The sequence below is a fragment of the Triticum aestivum genome, chromosome 3A (genome assembly GCF_018294505.1).
Source record: "Triticum aestivum cultivar Chinese Spring chromosome 3A, IWGSC CS RefSeq v2.1, whole genome shotgun sequence".
In the NCBI taxonomy this organism is placed as follows: domain Eukaryota; kingdom Viridiplantae; phylum Streptophyta; class Magnoliopsida; order Poales; family Poaceae; genus Triticum; species Triticum aestivum.
Window position 1 is genome coordinate 168521508 of NC_057800.1, and position 22733 is coordinate 168544240.

The window sequence follows — 22733 nt, forward strand, 5'->3', positions numbered from 1 at the left end:
GAACGCATCCGCCTCGGTCACCCCGTAGCCACCCGGATCACCGCCTCGCCGTCCTCTTCATCATCGACCTCATCCCCGCCCCCACCCCGAGCACCACTGCCCCGTACCCTACAACTACCACATGAGCACCCCCTTCTCCTTGCACGGTCACCGCGCGCTCGCGCCGTCCCACACGCTGCTCGCACCCACCGTGCTCTCCTCCACAGTCCGCTCCGGTCCAGCCACCCCGCCCCGCGTCCGTGCTCTGCGCCTCCTCTCCCCTCTCTGATGCCGTGCACCGCGGCCTCTGCCGGCTGATAATCCCCAAGGGCAGGGAATCATCGTAGAAATTCCCAAAGGTGGAAGTGATAAGTATGGAGTGTCGAATCCACAAGGATCTAAAGGTGAGATCAATATTCTCTCAAGTCCTATCTGCCACTGATACGACTCTACGTACACCGAACGTTTGCTTCCAACTAGAAACGAGAAATAAACTACGTTGTGGGTATGAAGAGAATAACTTTGCATGATATCAGAGAGCTAAAATATAAAAGTAGGTGCTGTTATAATAAAGTTAGAATATATTACTAAATATTATAAATAGCGAGTGTGGAATAATGATGGGTCGGTGTGCGGAATTATCCTAGGCAATCGTTAACAAGATCGGTGATCGTCATTGCAATTTTATATGAGGGAGAGGCATAGGCTAACATACTTTATCTTCTTGGATCATATACACTTATGATTGGAACTCTAGCAAGCATCCGCAAGTACTAAAGATCATTAAGGTAAAACCCAACCATAGCATTAAAGCATCAAGTCCCCTTTATCCCATACGCAAAAACCCCCTTACTCGGGTTTATGCTTCTGTCACTCAAGCAACCCACTATAAGCGAATCATGAACGTATTGCAACACCCTACAGCGGGAATCCCTCATGCTTGCGCGACACGGAGGGCACAATAGGACAGCACCAAAATAAAACATACAACTCATACCAATCTAGATCATCAATCAACCCAAAGACAAAGGATATCTACTCAAAACATCATAGGATGGCAACACATCATTGGATCATAATATGTGGAAAACAACACCATGTTCAAGTAGGGATTACAGCGGGGTGCGGGAGAGTGGACCGCGTAAAAGAGACGAGGATGGTGATGTTGATGAAGACGATCACCGCGGCGATGATTCCCCTCCAGATGGCACCCCGGTGCCACCGAGAGAGAGGAGGAGAGGTTCTCCCCCTTGTGCTTCCTCCTCCATGGCCTCCCCCTTGGATGGGAAGAGGTTCTCCCTCTGGTCCTTGGCCTTCATGGGGATGATGGCCCCTCCGGGGTCCTCCTCCATAGCCTCCGGTGATGATGGGCCCCTCCGGCCGGGTGCCAGAGAGGGCCTAGGTTGATTTCTCGTGGCTACAGAGGCTTGCGGCGGCGGAACTTCCGATGTAGGTTATTTTCTGGAGGTTTGGGCATTTATAGGAGAGGTTGGCATCGAGAACAAGTCAGGGGCCCCACGGGAAGTCCACGAGGCACAAGGGTGCGCCCCCACCCTCGTGGGGCCCATGGGACTCCCCTCCGGTACATTTTTGTTCCAATATTTTTTATATTTTCTAGAAAAATTCTCCATTTATTTTCATCGCATTTCGATAACTTTTATTTCTGCACAAAAACAACACTAGGGTAGTTTTGCTGAAAACAGCGTCAGTCCGGGTTAGTTCTAATCAAATCATACCAAAATCATATAAGACTAATGTAAACTTGGCATGAATACTTCATAAATTATAGATATGTTGGAGACGTATCAGCATCCCCAAGCTTAATTCCTGCTCGTCCTCGAGTAGGTAAATGATAAAAGAAATAATTTATGAAGTGTGAATGCTAGCAAGTGCATAAGTTTGATGAATGATAGTTCCAATCACTTTTTCTAGCATCATTATATATCATAACAGTAGCTCAACTCATGAAACTTCTCATGATCAACTAACAAGCTATTCACATGTTAAACTATAGATCATAAACTTTCTTGAAAACTAACAAACCGTGCTCTTAGTCATCAAACAATTGCAATTCGTCTTATTTTCTAGAAGGATCTATGAAAGAGCTTTGATTCAGCAAACTCCACATACTCAACTATAATTTAATCTTTCACAATTTCTAACACTAATGTGATATTTATGGGTTCAAAGTTTTAAGCAGACACAAAGAAAGATAGGGGCTTATAGTTTCGCCTCCCAACCTTTTACCTCAAGGGTAATGTCAACAATAATAATTTATGAAAACCTACATCCAAGTGGATATATATATATCCGGATCACTCCAACACAAAGTGCTTTCCAAAGGAAAAAGTGTAAAAAGGGAAGGTGATGACCACCATGACTCTTGTATAAAGTACAAGACAAAAATAAAAGATAGGCCCTTCCCAGAGGGAATCAGAGGTTGTCATGTGTTTTTATGGTTGGATGCATGAAATCTTAGTGCAAAAGAACATCACTTTATATTTCCACTTGTGATATAGACCTTTATTATGCAGTCCGTCTGAGGGAGTCCTAGATTAGGGGGTATCCGGACAGCCGGACTATATCCTTTGGCAGGACTATTGGACTATGAAGATACAAGATTGAAGACTTCGTCCCGTGTCCGGATGGGACTCTCCTTGGCGTGGAAGGCAAGCTTGGCAATACAGATATATAGATATCCTTCCTTGTAACCAACTCTGTGTAACCCTAGCCCCCTCCGGTGTCTATATAAACTGGAGGGTTTAGTCCGTAGGACAAACAACATACAATCATACCATAGGCTAGCTTCTAGGGTTTAGCATTTCTGACCTCGTGGTAGATCTACTCTTGTACTACTCATATCATCAAGAACAATCAAGCAGGACGTAGGGTTTTACCTCCATCAAGAGGGCCCGGACCTGGGTAAACATCGTATCCCCTGCCTCCTGTTACCATCCGCCTAGACGCACAGTTCGGGACCCCCTACCCGAGATCCGCCGGTTTTGACACCGACATTGGTGCTTTCATTGAGAGTTCCTTTGTGTCGTCATCATTAGGCTTGATGGCTCCTTCAATCATTGATAGCGATGCAGTCCAGGGTAAGACTTTTCTCCCCGGACAGATCTTTGTATTCAGCGGCTTCGCACTGCGGGCCAACTCGCTTGGCCATCTGGAGCAGATCGAGAGTTATGCCCCTGGCCACCAGGTCAGATTTGGAAGCTTAAACTACACGGCCGATATCCGCGAAGACTTGATCTTCGATGGATTCAAGCCCCTGCCGAGTGCGCCACATGGTCACGATGAGCATGATTTAGCTCTACCATCGGACAGTCTTCAGGAGATCGCACCGGCAACAGCTCCGACCCTCAATTAGGAGCCAATCGCGCCATCCATGGACGGGTGGATAGACCCCGCCGCAGAGGCCGCATCCTCAGTGGCGATCGAGCCGAGTATCGACCTCACCCTTAACGGGAGCCGTGACGCCGAACTGCCGGATTTTTCCCTGACCAAGGACTCCGAACCGCCTGCGCCCGTGCCTATCGAATCCGACTGGGCGCCGATCATGGAGTTCACCTCCACGGATATATTTCAGCACTCACCCTTCGGCGACATACTGAACTCATTAAGGTCTCTCTCCTTGTCAGGAGAGTCCTGGACGAACTATGTTCGACAGGATTGGGATGCGGATGACGAAGAAATTCGCCGCCCACCCACCACCCACTTAGTAGCCACTGTCGACGATTTGACCGACAGGCTCGACTTCGACTCCGAAGACATCGACGGTATGGACGACGATGTGGGAGACGAACAGGAACCACTGCCCACACGGCACTGGACAACCACCTCATCATATGATATATACATGGTGGACACACCCAAAGAAGGCAATGGCGACGGGACAGCGGAGGATGCCCCCTCCAAGAAGCAACCCAAGCGCCGACGTCAGCGGCGCCACGCTAAGTCTCGCCAAAGCAAAAGCAGTGATACCGGCACAGGAGATAATAGCACTCCAGACAGTGCCGAAGATGACAACAACCCCCTCCAGCAAGATTTAGAGCAGGAGGATGGAGAAGCCAGCCCTCCCGAGAGAGTGGCAGATGGAGAGGCGGAGGATGATAATTACATGCCTTCCTCCGAAGACGAGGCAAGCCTCGATGATGACGAATTTGTCGGGCCTGAGGATCCCGTTGAGCAAGAGCGCTTCAAGCGCCGTCTTATAGCCACGCCAAATAGCCTTAAGAAAAAACAACAGCAGCTTCAAGATGATCAAGATTTGCTAGCTGACAGATGGACTGAAGTCCTTGCGGCCAAGGAATATGAACTCGAACGCCCCTCCAAGAGTTACCCAAAGCGCAGGTTGCTACCCCGACTGGAGGAGGAAGCATTAAAACCTACATCTCCAGCGTATGACATGGCTGATCGGCCACCTCGTGGCCGCGACAGAGAGGCATTTCAGCCAAAAGCTCAGCCCGCACCCCGACGCCACTCAAATAAAAATGTCAAGGCACGGGGAAACACACTAGACCCGCGAGACGTATTGGAGGACAAAGCAAAACACGCAAGATCGATCTATGGATCACGAGGGCGCGCCACTATGCGAGACGATAACCGTCACGCCGGATACAGTAAAAGTAAATCCAGGCCAGGCCGAACACAGCGGACAAGACTGATTTAAGCTGCGTTGCGACATAGCCCAGTACAGAGGCGCCGCACACCCCCTATGCTTCACAGACGAAGTGATGGATCACCAAATCCCAGAGGGTTTCAAAGCCGTAAATATCGAATCGTACGATGGCACAACAGATCCTGCGGTATGGATTGAGGACTTCCTCCTGCACATCCACATGGCCCGCGGTGACGATCTACACGCCATCAAATACCTCCCACCCAAGCTCAAAGGACCAGCTCGGCATTGGCTCAACAGCCTTCCAGCAGAATCCATTGGCTGTTGGGAAGATCTAGAAGCCGCATTGCTCGACAACTTCCAGGGCACTTATGTGCGACCACCAGATGCCAATGACTTGAGCCACATAATTCAGCAGCCAGAGGAATCGGCCAGGCAATTCTAGACACGGTTCCTGACAAAGAAAAATCAAATCGTCGACTGTCCGGATGCAGAGGCCCTAGCAGCTTTTAAGCACAACATCCGTGACGAGTGGCTCGCCCGGCACCTTGGCCAGGAAAAGCCGAAATCTATGGCAGCCCTCACGACACTCATGACCCGCTTTTGCGCGAGAGAGGACAGCTGGCTGGCTCGCATCAATAATATATCAAAGAACCATGGTACTTCGGATACCAAGGATGGCAATGGCAGGTCACATCGCAACAAACACAAGCGCCGCATTAACAACGACAATACCGAGGATACGACAGTCAATGCCGGATTCAGAGGCTCTAAACCCGGTCAGCGGAAAAAGCCATTCAAAAGAAGCACCCCGGGCCCGTCCAGTTTGGACCGTATACTCGATCGCTTGTGTCAAATACATGGCACCCCCGACAAGCCAGCCAACCACACCAACATGGAATGTTGGGTGTTCAAGCAGGCCAGCAAGTTAAATGCCGAAAACAAAGATAAGGGGTCACATCACGATGACGAGGAGGAGCCCCGGCCGCCGAACACCGGAGGACAGAAGAGGTTCCCCCCACAAGTGCGGACGGTGAACATGATATACGCAACCCACATCCCCAAGAGGGAGCGGAAGCGTGCGTTAAGGGACGTATATGCGTTGGAGCCAGTCGCCCCAAAGTTCAACCCATGGTCCTCCTGTCCGATCACATTCGATCGCAAGGACCATCCCACTAGTATCCGTCATGGCGGATTCGCCGCACTGGTCCTAGACCCAATCATCGACGGATTTCACCTCACTCGAGTCCTTATGGACGGCGGCAGCAGCTTGAACCCGCTTTATCAGGACACAATGCGCAAAACGGGTATAGACCCCTTAAGGAGCAAACCCACAAAAACGACCTTCAAAGGCGTCATACCAGGTGTAGAGGCCCATTGCAAAGGCTCAGTCACACTGGAAGTGGTCTTCAGATCCCCGGATAACTTCCGAAGTGAGGAGTTAATCTTTGATATAGTCCCGTTCCGTAGTGGCTATCATGCACTGCTCGGGCAAACCGCATTTGCGAGATTCAATGCGGTACCGCATTATGCATACCTCAAGCTCAAGATGCCAGGACCTCAGGGGGTCATCACAGTCAATGGAAACACATAGCGCTCTCTCCGCACGGAGGAGCACACTGATGTCTACTACACAACCTTCTTCTTGTAGACGTTGTTGGGCCTCCAAGTGCAGAGGTTTGTAGGACAGTAGCAAATTTCCCTCAAGTGGATGACCTAAGGTTTATCAATCCGTAGGAGGTGTAGGATGAAGATGGTCTCTCTCAAGCAACCCTGCAACCAAATAACAAAGAGTCTCTTGTGTCCCCAACAAACCCAATACAATGGTAAATTGTATAGGTGCACTAGTTCGGCGAAGAGATGGTGATACAAGTGAAATATGGATGGTAGGTAAAGGTATTTTTAATATGTAAATATAAAAACAGCAAGGTAGCAAGTGAGAAAAGTGAGCGTAAACGGTATTGCAATGCTAGGAAACAAGGCCTAGGGTTCATACTTTCACTAGTGTAAGTCCTCTCAACAATAATACCATAATCAGATCACATAACTATCCCTCAACATGCAACAAAGAGTCACTCCAAAGTCACTAATAGCGGAGAACAAATGAAGAGATTATGGTAGGGTACGAAACCACCTTAAAGTTATTATTTCCAATCAATCTGTTGGGCTATTCCTATAAGTGTCACAAATAGCCCTAGAGTTCGGACTAGAATAACACCTTAAGATACAAATCAACCAAAACCCTAATGTCTCCTAGATACTCCAATGTCACCTCAAGTATCCGTGGGCATGATTATACGATATGCATCACACAATCTCAGATTCATCTATTCAACCAACACAAAGGACCTCAAAGAGTGCCCCAAAGTTTCTACCGGAGAATCACGACGAAAACATGTGCCAACCCCTATGCATAGGTTCATGGGCGGAACCCGCAAGTTGATCACCAAAACATACATCAAGTGAATCACGTGATATCCCATTGTCACCACAGATATCCACGGCAAGACATACATCAAGTGTTCTCAAATCTTTAAAGAGTCAATCCGGTAAGATAACTTCAAAGGGGAAACTCAATTCATTACAAGAGAGTAGAGGGGGGAAGAAACATCATAGGATCCAAATATAATAGCAAAGCTCGCGATACATCAAGATCGTATCATCTCAAGAACACGAGAGAGAGAGAGATCAAACACATAGCTACTGGTACATACCCTCAGCCCCGAGGGAGAACTACTCCCTCCTCGTCATGGAGAGCACCGGGATGATGAATATGGCCATCAGAGAAGGATTGCCCCCTCCGGCGGGGTGCCGGAACGGGTCTAGATTGGTTTTTGGTGGCTACGGAGGCTTCTGGCGGCGGAACTCCCGATCTAATCTCTATTCTGGAAGTTTTAGGGTACGTGGAGTTATATATGCGGAAGAAGTACGTCAGGGGAGTCACGAGGGCCCCACGAGGCAGGGGGCGCGCCCCAGGGGGGTGGGCGCGCCCCCTACCCTCGTGAGCTCCTCCTTCCTTCCTTGACGTAGGGTCCAAGTCCACCGGGTGGCTTTCGTTCCAAAAATAACTTCTCTAGTTGATTTCGTTCCGTTTCGACTCCGTCTGATATTCCTTTTCTTCAAAACACTGAAATAGGCATAAAACAACAAATCTGGGCTGGGCCTCCGGTTAATAGGTTAGTCCCAAAAGTAATATAAAAGTGGATAATAAAGCCCAATATTGCCCAAAACAGTAGATAATATAGCATGGAGCAATCAAAAATTATAGATACGTTGGAGACGTATCAAGCATCCCCAAGCTTAATTCCTGCTCGTCCTCGAGTAGGTAAATGATAAAAAAGATAATTTTTGATGTGGAATGCTAGTTGGCATAATTTCAATGTAATTCTTCTTACTTGTGATATGAATATTCAGATCCGAAAGATTCAAGACAAAAGTTTAATATTGACATAAGAATAATAATACTTCAAGAATACTAACTAAGCAATCATGTCTTCTCAAAATAACATGGCCAAAGAAAGTTATCCCTACAAAATCATATAGTCTGGCTATGCTCCATCTTCACCACACAAAATATTTATATCATGCACAACCCCGATGACAAGCCAAGCAATTGTTTCATACTTTTGATGTTCTCAAACTTTTTCAATCTTCACGCAATACATGAGCGTGAGCCATGGACATAGCACTATAGGTGGAATAGAATGGTGGTTGTGGAGAAGACAAAAAGGAGAAGATAGTCTCACATCGACTAGGCGTATCAACGGGCTATGGAGATGCCCATTAATAGATATCAATGTGAGTGAGTAGGGATTGCCATTCAACGGATGCACTAGAGCTATAAATGTATGAAAGCTCAATAAAAGAAACTAGTGGGTGTGCATCCAACTCGCTTGCTCATGAAGACCTAGGGCATTTTGAGTAAGGCCATCATTGGAATATACAAGCCAAGTTCTATAATGAAAGATCCCCACTAGTACATGAAAGTGACAACATAGGAGACTCTCTATCATGAAGATCATGGTGCTACTTTGAAGCACAAGTGTGGTAAAAGGATAGTAGCATTGTCCCTTTTATTTTTTTTATTTTTTATTTGGCCTTTCCTTTTTTTATTTGGCCTTTATTTTTTTATTTGGCCTTTCTTTTTTTTGGCCTTTCTCTTTTTTTGGGACAATGCTCTATTGAATGATGATCATCACACTTCTATTTATTTACAACTCAATGATACAACTCGATACTAGAACAAAGTATGACTCTATATGAATGCCTCCGGCGGTGTACCGGGATATGCAATGAATCAAGAGTGACAAGTATGAAAGAATTATGAACGGTGGCTTTGCCACAAATACAATGTCAACTACATGATCATGCTAAGCAATATGACAATGATGGAGTGTGTCATAATAACCGGAACAGTGGAAAGTTGCATGGCAATATATCTCGGAATGGCTATGGAAATGCCATAATAGGTAGGTATGGTGGCTATTTTGAGGAAGGTATATGGTGGGTTTACGGTACCGGCGAAAGTTGCGCGGTACTAGAGAGGCTAGCAATGGTGGAAGGGTGAGAGTGCGTATAATCCATGGACTCAACATTAGTCATAAAGAACTCACATTCTTATTGCAAAAATCTAGAAGTTATCAAAGCAAAGTATTATGCGCATTATCCTAGGGGGATAGATTGGTAGGAAAAGAGCATCGCTCGTCCCCTACCGCCACTCATAAGGAAGACGATCAATAAATAAATCATGCTCCGACTTCATCACATAACGGTTCACCATACGTGCATGCTATGGGAATCACAAACTTCAACACAAGTATTTCTCAAATTCACAACTACTCAACTAGCATGACTCTAATATTACCATCCTCATATCTCAAAACAATCATCAAGTATCAAACTTCTTTTAGTATTCAACACACTCATAAGAGAATTTTATTATTCTTGAATACCTAGCATATTAGGATTTTAAGCAAATTACCATGCTATTTAAGACTCTCGAAATAATCTAAGTGAAGCATGAGAGTTCATCTATTTCTTCAAAATAAAACTACCACCATGCTCTAGAAGATATAAGTGAAGCACTAGAGCAAATGACAAACTACTCCGAAAGATATAAGTGAAGATCAATGAGTAGTCGAATAATTATGCAACTATGTGAAGACTCTCTAACATTTAAGAATTTCAGATCTTGGTATTTTATTCAAACAGCAAGCAAAACAAAAGAAAATGACATCTAAGAATACCAAACATCATGTGAAGAAGCAAAAACTTAGGATCGACCGATACTAACCGATAGTTGTTGAAGAAGAAAGGTGGGATGCCAACCGGGGCATCCCCAAGCTTAGATGCTTGAGACTTCTTGAAATATTATCTTGGGTGCCTTGGGCATCCCCAAGATTGAGCTTTTGTGTCTCCTTAATTCCTCTCATATCACGGTCTCCCTAAATCTCAAAAGCTTCATCCACACAAAACTCAACAAGGACTCGTGAGATAAGTTAGTATAAACCATTGCCAAAACCTTATCATACTCTATTGTAGCAAATCACTAAAATTATTATTCAACATTGCATACTAAATGCCTCTGCATATTTAATAGTCCTATCCTCAAATAGAATCATTAAAGAAGCAAACATATGCAAACAATGCAAACATAACAGCAATCTGCCTAAACATGATAGTCTGTAAAGAATGCTGCAACATCCATACTTCCCTAGCTCCAAAAATTATGAAAGAAAATTCCCACTGTAGTAAATTTATCAGATATTAATATGAAAAAGGTTTAAATATTTTATCACATTCTGACTTTTCTAGGGAATTATTGCAACAGCAGTAAACTTTCTGTTTTCAAACAGCAACATGTATACTTGTAACATAGGCATAGTGGAGGCTATCAATGCCACTTTTATTGAAATAAAAGATGAAAAACATTGTTATAAATAACAGCAAGCAAATCCTAACAAAATAAATTGACGCTCCAAGCAAAACACATATCATGTGGCGAATAAAAATATAGCTCCAAGTAAAGTTACCGATGAACGAAGACGAAAGAGGGGATGCCATCCGGGGCATCCCCAAGCTTAGGCTCTTGGAAATCCTTGAATATTACCTTGGGGTTCTTTGGGAATCCCCAATCTTAGGCTCTTACCACCCCTTATTCCATAGTCCATCGAATCCTTACCCAAAACTTGAAAACTTCACAACACAAAACTTAACAGAAAACTCGTAAGCTCCGTTAGTATAAGAAAGTAAATCACCACTTCATGGTACTGTAATGAATTCATTATTTATTTATATTGGTGTTAAAACTACTGTATTCCAACTTCTCTATGGTTTATAAACTATTTTACTAGCCATAGATTCATCAAAATAAGTAAACAACACACGAAAAACAGAATCTGTCAAAAACAGAACAGTCTGTAGTAATATGAATCAAACGTATACTTCTGGAACTAATAAAATTCTCAAATAAATTTCTGGACCTGAGGAATTTATATATTAACCATCTACAAAAAGAATTAGCTAAATAGCACTCTCCAAATAAAAATGGCAGCAGTTCTCGTGAGCGCTAAAGTTTCTGTTTTTTACAGCATGATCACAAAGACTTTCCCCAAGTCTTCCCAAAGGTTCTACTTGGCAAAAACACTAATTAAAAGCATAAAACCACATCTAAACAGAGTCTAGATGAATTATTTATTACTAAACAAGAACAAAAAGCAAGGAACAAAAATAAAATTGGGTTGCCTCCCAACAAGTGCTATCGTTTAACGCCCCTAGCTAGGCATGATGATTTCAATGATGCTCACATAAAAGATAAGAATTGTAACATAAAGAGAGCATCATGAAGAATATGACTAGAACATTTAAGTCTAACCCACTTCCTATGCATAGGGATTTTTTGAGCAAACAACTTGTGGGAACAAGAATCAACTTGCATAGGAAGGTAAAACAAGCATAACTTCAAGATTTTAAGCACATAGAGAGGAAACTTGATATTATTGCAATTCCTATAAGCATATATTCCTCCCTCATCATGAATGAATTCAAAAATATAACCAGCACCTAAAGCATTCTTTTCATGATCTACACGCACAGAAAATTCACTACTCTCCACACAAGCAAAATTCTTCTCATGAATAATAGTGGGAGCAAACTCAACAAAATAACTATCATGTGATTGAAAATTAAGATCAAGAGGACAAGTTTCATGGTTATCATTATTCTTTAAAGCATACATGTCATCACAATAATCATCATAGATAGGAGGCATGCTTTCATCATAATAAATTTGCTCATCAAAACTTGGGGGACAAAAAATATCATCTTCATTAAACATAGCTTCCCCAAGCTTGTGGCTTTGCATATCATTAGCATCATGGATATTCAAAGAATTCATACTAACAACATTGCAATCATGCTCATCATTCAAATATTTAGTGCCAAACATTTAATAGATTTCTTCTTCTAGCACTTGAGCACAATTATCCTTTCCATCATACTCACGAAAGATATTAAAAAGGTGAAGCGTATGAGACCAACTCAATTCCATATTTTTGTAGTTTTCTTTTATAAACTAAACTAGTGATAAAACAAGAAACTAAAAGATTCGATTGCAAGATCTAAAGATATACCTTCAAGCACTAACCTCCCCGGCAACGGCGCCAGAAAAGAGCTTGATGTCTACTACACAACCTTCTTCTTGTAGACGTTGTTGGGCCTCCAAGTACAGAGGTTTGTAGGACAGTAGCAAATTTCCCTCAAGTGGATGACCTAAGGTTTATCAATCCGTAGGAGGCGTAGGATGAAGATGGTCTCTCTCAAGGAACCCTGCAACCAAATAACAAAGAGTCTCTTGTGTCCCCAACAGACCCAATACAACGGTAAATTGTATAGGTGCACTAGTTCGGCGAAGAGATGGTGATACAAGTGCAATATGGATGGTAGGTAAAGGTATTTATAATCTGAAAATATATAAAACAGCAAGGCAGCAAGTGAGAAAAGTGAGCGTAAACGGTATTGCAATGTTAGGAAACAAGGCCTAGGGTTCATACTTTCACTAGTGTAAGTCCTCTCAACAATAATAGCATAATTTGATCACATAACAATCCCTCAACATGCAACAAAGAGTCACTCCAAAGTCACTAATAGCGGAGAACGAACGAAGAGATTATGGTAGGGTACGAAACTACCTTAAAGTTATTCTTTCCAATCAATCCGTTGGGCTATTCCTATAAGTGTCACAAACAGCCCTAGAGCTCGTACTAGAATAACACCTTAAGATACAAATCAACCAAAACCCTAATGTCACCTAGATACTCCAATGTCACCTCAAGTATCTGTGGGCATGATTATATGATATGCATCACACAATCTCAGATTCATCTATTCAACCAACACAAAGGACCTCAAAGAGTGCCCCAAAGTTTCTACCGGAGAATCACGACGAAAACGTGTGCCAAACCCTATGCATAGGTTCATGGGCGGAACCTGCAAGTTGATCACCAAAACATACATCAAGTGAATCACGTGATATCCCATTGTCACCACAGATATCCATGGCAAGACATACATCAAGTGTTCTCAAATCTTTAAAGACTCAATCCGATAAGATAACTTCAAAGGGGAAACTCAATTCATTACAAGAGAGTAGAGGGGGGAAGAAACATCATAGGATCCAAATATATTAGCAAAGCTCACGATACATCAAGATCGTATCATCTCAAGAACACAAGAGAGAGAGAGAGATCAAACACATAGCTACTGGTACATACCCTCAGCCCCGAGGGAGAACTACTCCCTCCTCGTCATCGAGAGCACCGGGATGATGAAGATGGCCACTGGAGAAGGATTGCCCCCTCCGGCAGGGTGCCAGAACGGGTCTAGATTGGGTTTTGGTGGCTACGGAGGCTCCTGGCGGCGGAACTCCCGATCTAATATCTGTTCTGGAAGTTTTAGGGTACGTGGAGTTATATAGGCGGAAGAAGTACGTCAGGGGAGTCACGAGGGCCCCACGAGGCAGTGGCGCGCGCCCCTACCCTCATGAGCTCCTCCTTCCTTCCTTGACGTAGGGTCCAAGTCCATCGGGTGGCTTTTGTTCCAAAAATAACTTCTCTAGTTGATTTCGTTCCGTTTCGACTCCGTCTGATATTCCTTTTCTTCAAAACACTGAAATAGGCATAAAACGGCAAATCTGGGCTGGGCCTCCGGTTAATAGGTTAGTCCCAAAAGTAATATAAAAGTGGATAATAAAGCCCAATATTGCCCAAAATAGTAGATAATATAGCATGGAGCAATCAAAAATTATAGATACGTTGGAGACGTATCACACACTGCGGCCCTCGCAGCAGAAGCACAAAGCAGCCTCTTCAGGCAATCCACCAGTTCGGTGATTAAACGCCCGAACACTGTCAAGCGCGCCTGGAGTAATCTGCAATAAGACCGCCTGGCACGCTCCGAGCTCGCATAGCAATGCGGCCTCCACCCCAGTCCCCGCCAAATGGCGAAATCCGTGCCACGCTTACATAATTACGCATTGAAAATACCATGGGCATTGATGGGGGGGGGGCACGACTACGACACACCCCAAAACGCAGCTCAACCGCACTAGGGACTTCCCGCCTTATTATGTTTTCTCTCTTTCAGGACTTTACTCTCTGGAAACCTCGTCCGGAAGTACGATTGCCAGACACACGATACAACAACCAAGGAGGCAGAAAGCTACGTCGCATCATGAAATTCCCAGGTGGACTCTGATAACGAGTGAAATACCTGCTTTAAATACGATTCCTCAGCTTGCCCTTGGAGGGGACATGTCAAATAGTCCTACCTTTTGCTTATCGCACTACTTGTATCATTCTGCTTTGACGCACCTTTTCGAATAAACAATGCATAACACTAGACTATTACCACATTCTCTATTCTTATATATATATATATATATATATATATATATATATGTTCATTCATGACATTCAGCACCCATACACTCTGGTACGGCCAATACGCCAGGGGCTTAAGCGTACCCCATAATACAGCGTAAGAAGTCCACACACTTTCCACAGTGCGGCACCCCGAACTTATAGCATTATATGCATCAGCTCCGAATCATGTCTTGGGTCAATAGTTGGGTTTGCCCGGCTCCCATGTTTTGGTACCTTACATTCCTCTATATCGGCTAAGGTAGCACTGGGAGAACTACTGCGATTGTGCCCCAGTTCATCTGGGCAAGCACCTCAGTAGAGAAAGCTAAAACTGACTGTCATGATAAGGCGAGAGCTGGTCGCTGTCCGAGAGGTCTCGAGTCCCTAAAGACTTATGCCGCTTAGAGCGAGGAGCCGGCTTTGTCTGGCTTAAGGCGTGTATAGCGCCCCGAATTTGGCCTTCCGAATACTAGGGGCTTCGCCAAAATTTAAAATTGTAGACTTCTATGGCTAAGTGAGAGTGATAAAGCATTATAGTCCGATTGCCTTGTTCGTTGTGCTGAGCACCTCCCTCGAAGGACCCAACAATGGGAAAAAGAGTGCTCAGATTTGTCCCGAACACCCCAGCACTTGTGGCATGGGGGCAGAAGCCGACGACTGTCCATCTCTCAGATTTAATAAACAGCCGCACAGAAGGTAATATTTTAAATTCAAACAAGCGTTGCATAGGCACACGAACAAGTTTTCATAATACAGGATCACACGAGCAAGTTCATTCCAAAATTACATCCTTCGCACACTCATCCGCCACAAGACGGGCACCCTTCAGGACACCCTCATAATATATCTCAGGGTGGCGATGCTCCTTGCCCTGCGGCGGCCCCTCCTTCACCAGCTTCTCGGCATCCATCTTGGCCCAGTGCACCTTCGAATGGGCAAAGGTCCGACGTGCACCTTCGATGCAGACGGACCGCTTTATGACTTCCAGCCGTGCGCAGGCATCCACAAGCCGCCTCACCAGACCGAAGTAGCTGTTGGGAAGGGAGTCGTCAGGCCACATCCGGACTATAAGGCCCCTCATGGCCTGTTCGGCCGCCTTGTGCAGCTCGACCAGTTGCTTCAGCTGGTCGCTCACAGGCATCGGGTGTTTGGTCCCAGTATACTGAGACCAAAACAACTTCTCCGTCGAGCTTCCCTCCTCAGCCCGATAGTACTTTGCGGCATCCGACACGTTGCGGGGCAAATCTGCGAATGCTCCTGGAGAGCTCCGGACTCGGGTAAGTAATAAGTAATTTACTTTCACATGCTTGCTTTGCATAATGAATGCCTTACCCGCCGCTATCTTCCTCATCGCCTCAATTTCCTGGAGGGCCTTTTGGGCTTCAGCCTTGGCTTGCTTTGTGCTCTCGAGGGCTGCGACAAGCTCGGACTCTCGCGTCTTCGAGTCAAGCTTCAAAGTCTCGTGCTTCTTCACGAGAGCCTGGAGCTCTTGCTGCACCTCGCCCACCCGTGCCTCTTGTTTCTCTCGCTCGGTGTGCTCCTTGGCCGCTTTGTTTTCGGACTCGGACAACGCTTGCTTCAGGGTCGCCACTTCGGTCATGGCCCCTGGCACATCCATGATGATCCTGTCATTTTGCGACCACATCTTATATATATATATAGAAAAGGTATTACTTACCTTTGTTCTCCTTGAGCTGCCTCTTGGCAAGGCCGAGCTCTTTCTCGGACCGCTCGAGGTCCTGCTTCAGTGCGGCGACCTCCGCAGTCAGTGCGGCAGAGGTCAACAGCGAAGCTTGCATATGCATACAGACATACTTATATTAGACTCCTGCAGATATTATTTGATCCTCTATTCGGCTTTTCTTTGTGAACACCAAATAGAGCATCAGGGGCTACTGTCTATGCGGTAATATTTTCCTATATTTTAAATACTTACCTCAAAGCCTGTTAGAAGGCTGGATCAGGCTTCAGTCAGTCCGCTCTTGGCGGACTGAACCTTCTTGATCACCGCACTCATAATAGTGCGGTGCTCTTCGTTGATGGAAGCGCCGCGAAGCGCTCCCAGCAGGTTGTTCGGTGCCTCTGGATGGACAGAGGTCACCGGCACGGGCGGCTTGCCCCTCTTGGAAGGGGGCCGCCTGCGGGAGTCTGGAACCACTGGAGGTTCCGGCGCGGTGTTCGGCTGAGGGCCGAACTTGGAGCCCTTGGGAGTCTTGCTCCCTTTGCTCCTGGAGTCCGGAAGGTCGCCTTGAGGCGCCTCCGGGACTATCTCCCCCCATCTCGGTGCCCCTTGAGACAATACCTCGACATTGTCCATAGGGCAAGGAGACGAGGCGGTTGGAAGTGTATCACTATTCATATCCGACGAGTCCAAGGAACCGTCCGACAAGGAAACGTTGATACGGGCTCGGGGCGGACTACATAATCATATTCTACGTTAGGAGAAGCAGTGCAAAAGTATGCTATGAGTTACTCTGGTATCCGAATACTTACGACTTTGCCAGGGGCTCAGCCCTGAGTAGCCACTCGTCTTCACCGTCGGCAGCGGTGGTGGAACAGTCCGGAAGGAGAGTCCTTCCCTTCTTGGACCCTTCGGCCTCCCCGGTTGGAGCGGCCTTCCTTTTCTTGCCTCCCCTGGCCGGAGGGGGAGAATCTTCATCTTCCTCCTCCTCATTTTCACGGGAGGAGTGCGTCTCGGAGTTATCGGACGATGTGTCTGATACCACCTGGCGCCGGGAACTCTTTCGGGTTCCCGTGGCCTTCTTCTTGGCCTTCTCCGACACCTCATAAGGAGCCGGAGTCTGCATCTTCGTCAGGAGAGCGTCTGCAGGGTCTTCGGGAAGAGGGGCCGGACAGTTAATCCGCTCCGATGTCTCCACCCAGTCATGTCAAAGGCATGGGAGCTCAGACCTCGCACATGGTTAAGCTATGGGAAATAAATACCCTACCAGATGTACAGAACTTACCAGATTCACAGGGCGCTTCGCGCTTAGCCCGCGGTCCTCGGTAAGAGAAGGGGGGACCTCGGCGCCCTTGAACAACACCTTCCAGACGTTCTTATGCGTCGTGTCAAAGAGCTCGCGTAGAGTCTGGTGCTGGGCCGGGTCGAACTCCCATAAGTTGAAAGCCCGTTGTTGACACGGGAGAATCCGGCGGAAGAGCATGACCTGGACTATGCTGACAAGCTTAAGTTTCTTGCTTATCATGTTCCGGATACACTTCTGGAGTCCATCCAGCTCCACCGATGAGCCCTAGGACAGGCCCTTCTTCTTCCAGGAAGTGAGACGCGTGGGGATTCCGGATCGAAACTTGGGGGCCGCCACCCAGTTGGTGTCGCGCGGCTTGGTGATGTAGAACCACTCCGATTGCCACCCCTTTATGGTCTCCATGAAGGAGCCCTCGAGCCATGTAACATTGGGCATTTTGCCCACCATGGCTTCGCCGCATTCCGCTTGTTGGCCGCCTACTACCTTCGGCTAGATATTGAAGGTCTTCAGCCATAGGCCGAAGTGGGGCCAGATGCGGAGGAAAGCCTCGCACACGACGATGAACGCCGAGATGTTGAGGATGAAATTCGGGGCCAAATCATGAAAGTCCAGCCCATAATAGAACATAAGGCCGCGGACGAATGGATGGAGGGGAAACCCCAGTCCGTGGACGAAGTGGGGGAGGAAAACCACCCTTTCGTAAGGTTCCGGGGTAGGGACGATCTGCCCCGCGGCTGGCAGCCGGTGCGTGATATCCGCGGCTAAGTATCCGGCCCCATATAGTTTTTTGACGTCTCCCTCCATGATGGAGGAGACCATCCACTTGCCTCCCGCTCCAGACATGTTTGGAGAGAGTTGAGGAGAAGGATGTGGACTTGGGCGCTGGAGCTCGAGTGCGCGAGAATGGATGAGCAAAGAGGAAGAAGGCGTGGGTAGAAAAAGGTGAACCCTTATCCCTTTATAAGGGCGGACTAAACTATGCGCCCCCACTAGCCTGGTAAAACTTGCTTAGCCCCCAAGCGCCATAGTTGATGGCGCGGTTGGGTTACCCACGTCCATATTGATGGGAATCCCGTAATAAAGGGGACACGATCTCTGCTTCGACAAGACGTGCCAAGGAAACTGCCTCACGAAACATGCTGAGATTGGTTATGAAAAACGATTCGAATAAAGACCTGGCTGTGGTGTGATGTCACACTATGGGGTGCGTCAGCAGATTAGATTTGTGGAAATATTATTCTCTCTACGGTGGTATGTGGAACTTGTTTTGCAGAGCCGGACACGATCCTCGTGTTCAAAATCTTCTATGAAGTATTCGAAGGAGGAACCCGCCTTGCAATGCCGAAAACAATCTGCGCGCCAGACTCATCGTTATTGAAGCCTGGTTCAGGGGCTACTGAGGGAGTCCTGGATTAGGGGGTATCCGGACAGCTGGACTATATCCTTTGGCCAGACTGTTGGACTATGAAGATACAAGATTGAAGACTTCGTCCCGTGTCCGGATGGGACTCTCCTTAGCGTGGAAGCCAAGCTTGACAATATGGATATATAGATCTCCTTCCTTTTAACCGACTCTGTGTAACCCTAGCCCCTTCCGGTGTCTATATAAACTGGAGGATTTAGTCCGTAGGAAAAACAACATACAATCATACCATAGGCTAGCTTCTAGGGTTTAGCCTCTCTGATCTCGTGGTAGATCAACTCTTGTATTACTCATATCATCAAGAACAATCAAGCAGGATGTAGGGTTTTACCTCCATCAAGAGGGCCCGAACCTGGGTAAACATCGTGTCCCCTGCCTCCTGTTACCATCCGCCTAGATGCACAGTTCGGGACCCCCTACCCGAGATCCGCCGGTTTTGACACCGACACCGTCACTTTTATTTCTTCCATATCACAAGATCGTATAAAGCTTGTTTTCTCCACACTAATAGATCATACATATTTAGAGAGCAATTTTTATTGCTTGCAACAATCACAACTTACTTGAAGGATCTTACTCAATCCATATGTAGATATGGTGGACTCTCATGGCAAAACTGGTTTTAAGGATATTCGGAAGCACAAGTAGTATCTCTACTTGGTGCAAAGAATTTGGCTAACATGAGGGGGAAAGACAAGCTCAACATGTTGGATGATCCAAGACAATATAACGTTTCAAATATAGGAAAACATAACCCATTAAGTTGTCTTCCTTGTCCAACATCAACCTTTTAGCATGTAATATTTTAATGAGTGCTCACAATTACAAAAGATGTCCAAGATAGTATATTTATATGTGAAATCTCTCTTCCTTCAATATTCTTTTATGAATTGTTCAAGTGACCAATTCTACGTTTGCTAACTTCCAATAAGTTTACTACCTATACTTATTTTGTGTGAAGTCATTACTCCCCGTGTTGTAAGCATATGAAACGTATATAAATTCAGATTTATGATATTCAATTCATTCAACCATTTACTCATAGGATATATGTGAAGCACGTGAGTAAATGACAAACTACTCCAAAAAGATACAAGTGAAGAACACTGAGTAGTCAAATAATTAACTAGCCATGGGAGGATTCTTTTTCTTTCAAGATTTCAGATCCAATGATTTTATTCAAACAACAAGTAAAATTGAAAATATGCTCCAAGCAAAACACATATCATGTGACGAATAAAAATATAGCTCCGAGTAAGGTATACCGATAGTTCTGAAGACGAAAGAGGGGATGCCTTCCGGGGCATCCCCAAGCTTAGGCGCTTGAGTCTTCCTTGAATATTACCTTGGTGTGCCTTGGGAATCCCCAAGCTTAGGGTCTTTCCACTCCTTATTCTCCTCGTATCGATATCTCACCCAAAGCTTGAAAACTTCAATCACACAAAACTTAACGGAACTTCGTGAGATAGGTTCGTATGATAAAGAGTAAACCATTCACTTTGGTACTGTCAAAGACAAGGTTCATAATTGTTTTGACACAATGCCTAATGTACCATATCATTTCTACAATTTATATTGAGAAATATAATCCATAGAAACTAGAAAACATGCAAACTATGCAATGAACACATAATCTATCAGAAACAGAACAATCTGTAATGATCTAAACAACAACCATTCTTCTGCTACTCCAAAAATTATGAAATAAATTGGTGAACGTAAGGAATTTGTCTATTAATCTTCTGAAAAAGGAATCAACTCAGTTGCACTCTTTTGGAAAAAAATGACAGCTAATCTCGTGAGCGCAAAGTTTCTATTTTTTTACAGCAAGATCACATTAACTTTCACCCAAGTCTTCCCAAATATCTTGCTTGGAACTTTATTGAAACAAAAGCTATAATACATGATTACTACAGTAGCTTAATCATGAGAACACATAAAAACAGTAAGGTTAAATATTGGGTTGTCTCCCAACAAGCGCTTTTCTTTAATGCCTTTTAGCCAGGCATGATGATTTCAATGATGCTCACATAAAAGATAAGAATTGAAACATAAAGAGATCATCCCGAAGAATATGACTAGCACATTTAAACCTAACCCACTTCCTATGCCTAGGGATTTTGTGAGCACACAATTTATGGGAACAAGAATCAACTAGCATAGGAAGGCAAAACAAGTATAACTTCAGAACTTTAAGCACAAATAGAGGAAACTTGATATTATTGCAACTCCTACAAGCATGTATTCCTCCCTCATAATAATTTTTAGTAGCATCATGAATGAGTTCAACAATATAACCAGCACATAAAGCATTCTGTTCATGATCTACAAGCATAAAACTTTTACTAGTCTCCACATAAGCAAAATTCTTCTCATTCGGAATAGTGGGAGCAAACTCAACAAAGTAACTGTCATGTGAGGCATAATCCAATTTAAAATTAAAACCATGATGACAAGTTTCATGGTTAACATTATTCTTTATAGTATACATGTCGTCACAATAATCATTATAGATAACAACTTTGTTCTCATAATCAATGGGAACCTCCTCCGAAATAATGGAATCATTACTAACTAAAGTTGGCACTCTTCCAAATCCACTTTCATAAATATCACACTAAGATTCAACACCCTCCAAAATAGTGGGATCACTAATTCCAAAAGTTGACACTCTTCCGACCCCACTTTAGATTATAGTATTATTCATACCCCAAAAGATATAAGTGAAGTTCATGGAGCATTCTACAATTAATATAGACTAACCAATATCCAAGCTCAAAATATATAAGTGAAGCACACGAAGCATTTTATAAAACCATACTCAAAAGATGTAAGTGAAGCACAAAGAGCAATTCTATAAGATCATACTTAAAAGATATAAGTGAAGCACATGAAGCATTCTATAAATCAATGAAGGGCTATCTCATACTAACATGGTTCTTTAAACTAAAAACAAAAACACAAAGGACACAAATCATGTGAACAAAACAAAAATAGAGGTATACGACCATGTGAAGGCCACCCACGCCTAGCTCATGGTGGTCACTGCAGAAATCAAACGAAGCTTCTCCAACAATGGTCGACAACCCACGGCCGAAGAGATGGCAATCATCAAGAGCGTTCGAGCACCCGTCCATTCCTGTGCAGCATACCTTGCCACGACGGAGCCCGCCCAAGCCCAGATCACGGCCGTCCACGCCCAGATCGTGGCGGCCTATTCCAAAGATATGGTGGATGCGGATGGCGAGATGCTTGCCGAGTATGGTGCGATGGATGCCAGGGAGCCCCTTCCCCAGGAGATCATCGGGCGCGAGCTAGACATGGAGGAGGCGGAGGAGATCGACGAGCACCAGCCATAGTAGCACTCTTTGTTTTTTTAATTAAGAGCGCTGGTCTTTAATTTGTTAGAGTAATGTTTAGGTCAGCTAGCTCTATTGAATTGCTGAACTTGCTCGATTAAGAAGTGTGGGTGTGTTGTAGTCTCTGTTGTGTACCCAAATTATGCAATGACGTGGATGACCACTTTAACCAGGGAAATTTGAACAAAAAAATTTCACGTTCAAACTCATCACACACGGGCTAAGCTATAAGAATCGTTTGTCATGTTCACATATCGTACACAGTGCTGAATAAGGGACAATGTTTGATGACACTTTGCGCGCCAGTTTTTTCGCTGAACCAATTCAAAATTTCCGGCTTCCGCGGAAATATCTACCTCCCCGCCCCTCCCGCTTACCAAAAGCCACACTTCCCTTGTTTCTGCCTTCCTTTCCAAGTTGAAACCTTCACACCTTGCTTGC